The sequence below is a fragment of the Anastrepha obliqua genome, chromosome 1 (assembly GCF_027943255.1).
Source record: "Anastrepha obliqua isolate idAnaObli1 chromosome 1, idAnaObli1_1.0, whole genome shotgun sequence".
In the NCBI taxonomy this organism is placed as follows: Eukaryota; Metazoa; Arthropoda; class Insecta; order Diptera; family Tephritidae; genus Anastrepha; species Anastrepha obliqua.
Window position 1 is genome coordinate 181,469,305 of NC_072892.1, and position 3,051 is coordinate 181,472,355.

The following is a 3,051-nucleotide window of genomic DNA, read 5'->3' on the forward strand; positions in this document are numbered from 1 at the left end:
ATTTTAAAAATTCTTTCACCATTCGAAAACTACATTATCCAAGAGTAACATGGATTACATTTTATTTTGGAAAAAAATAGGGTTCCGTAAGATATTTGGATTTTTCGGACACAACCTGAAAAATATCTTATATATAAAATAAAGTCAACTTTTTGTGTGTGTTCGCTAACCGGCCGTGTCTGCACCGAATTAAACCAAACTTACACACAATGCTAAGAAGGTATTGAAGATGGTTTCCGTATAGTTTGGATACCTATTGGTGGATAGGGCTCGAGATATAGGTCAAAACGAGGACCCGGGTAACCTTCGGATGTGTATGTACAATATGGGTATCTAATGGAAGCTGTTGGTGAGTGCTTTAGTTCAGAGTATCTTTCATGCCGCTCCGTGACTAGGGTCTCGAGATAGAGACCAAAACGTGGACCCTAGAATGTGTTTGTACAATATGGATATCAAATTGAAGCTGTTGGTGAATGCTTTAGTACAGAGTATTTTTCATGCCGCTCCGTGACTGGGCTCTCGAGATATAGGTCAAAACGTGGACCCGGGTAACCTTCGGATGTGTATGTACAATATGGGTATCAAATGAAAGCTGTTGATAAGTGCTTTAATACGGAGTAATTTTCATACCTATTGATGACTAGGGTCTCGAAATATATGCCAAAACGTGGACCCACCGTGTCTTTGAACCGAATTAAACCAAACTTACACACATTGTTAAGGAGGTATTGAAGATGGTTTCCGTATAGTTTGGATACCTATTGGTAGATAGGGTCTCGAGATATAGGTCAAAACGTGGACCCGGGTAACCTTCGGATGTGTATGTACAATATGGGTATCTAATGGAAGCTGTTGGTGAATGCTTTAGTTCAGAGTATTTCCATCCGCTTCGTGACTAGGGTCTCCAGATAGAGACCAAAACGTGGACCCTAGAATGTGTTTGTACAATATGGATATCAAATGAAAGCTGTTGATAAGTGCTTTAATACGGGGTAATTTTCATACCTATTGATGACTAGGGTCTCGAAATATATGCCAAAACGTGGATCCGCCGTGTCTTTGAACCGAATTAAACCAAACTTACACACATTGTTAAGTAGGTATTGAAGATGATTTCCGTATAGTTTGAATACCTATTGGTAGATAAGGGTCTCGAGATATAGGTCAAAACGTGGACCCGGGTAACCTTCGGATGTGTATATACAATATGGGTATCAAATTGAAGCTGTTGGTGAATGCCTTAGTACAGAGTATTTTTCATGCCGCTACGTGACTGGGGTCTCGAGATATAGGTCAAAACGTGGACCCGGGTAACCTTTGGTTGTGTATGTACAATATGGGTATCAAATGAAAGCTGTTGATAAGTGCTTTAATACGGGGTAATTTTCATACCTATTGATGACTAGGGTCTCGAAATATATGCCAAAACGTGGACCCGCCGTGTCTTTAAACCGAATTAAACCAAACTTCCACACATTATTAAGGAGGTATTGAAGATGGTTTCCGTATAGTTTGGATACATATTGGTAGATAGGGTCTCGAGATATAGGTCTAAACGTGGACCTGGGTAACCTTCGGATGTGTATGTACAATATGGGTATCAAGTGGAAGCTGTTGGTTAATGCTTTAGTTCAGAGTATTTCCATCCGCTTCGTGACTAGGGTCTCGAGATAGAGACCAAAACGTGAACCCTAGAATGTGTTTGTACAATATGGATATCAAATTGAAGCTGTTGGTGATTGCTTTACTACAGAGTATTTTTCATGCCACTCCGTGACTGGGGTCTCGAGATATAGGTCAAAACGTGGACCCGGGTAACCTTTGGTTGTGTATGTACAATATGGGTATCAAATGAAAGCTGTTGATAGGTGCTTTAATACGGGGTAATTTTCATACCTATTGATGACTAGGGTCTCGAAATATATGCCAAAACGTGGACCCGCCGTGTCTTTGCACCGAATTAAACCAAACTTACGCACATTGTTTAGTAAGTATTGAAAATGGGTTTCTTAAAGTTTGGTTGTAATTCGGAGCACTGGCAACGTGTACCGCGTTCTTTTGTACCAGCCATAATGTCGCTTACCTTTTTAACGCTTGGGGCGGAACTGAACTGTTAAATTGACAGTGTGAGTTACAATGTGTCAATAGTTCTTTCTGATTTGGATGCCATAAGGAAAAAACATAAGTGCAGCATGTAAAAATTGTTAGTGAATTTTTTTGGAGTGGATTTTGGAACAGTGAATAACTTCTTACGAAAGTTGAGAATTTAATGTGAAATCCGAATGAAATTATGTGTGAATGAAATTTTTTTCGTTTTGTTTTTTGAAATATATAAATGGATAATGGTTAGAAAAGCTCCAATGCTTAATAAAACATATTCATGGATGATCAGGATCAAAAATTCATGGATGATCAGGAAAAAAGACGATTGTTTCTTAGTTATTCATATGCGTTGATTTGAAATTTAAAAACAATCTTCTTTTTTCTTGATTTTCAATTTATATTTTATATTTACTCAAAAACAAAAAGAAAAACAAAAAATATTGATTATGCCAAAGCGCTTGAATAAAGAATAAAGAAATAAATAATATGAAAACCATATATTTTCTGTTCTAAACCATATCTATTCTATTTTAGTGTGCCCAGCGAAGGGGGCCGGGTTTGCTAGTAATATAATATACTGGTGATTTAAAGGTGGCTATGTGAGGTCTCGGTCGCAGTAGTTTACATTCGTTTGAAGCGTAATGATTTTTTTTATCTGACGTCAAAAATGTCTACGTTCGTCCCGAAAAAACAGCATTTGCAAGAAGTTATATAGGGTGGGCCATGTAAAATTTGTCTTTTGAATCGGGTATAAAAAAAAAAAACTAATCAATATTTTTTCAAACTTGTTTTTTTTATTTTGAAGATTGAAAATTGTCATTTATGAATGAAAAATAATATCGTTCAAATGACTGCCACGACTGGCTTTACAGTAGGCCATTCGATCAACCCAATTTTTAAGCACATTTTCGATTGTTTGGGCTCCAATTTCATGAATGGCAACTTCGA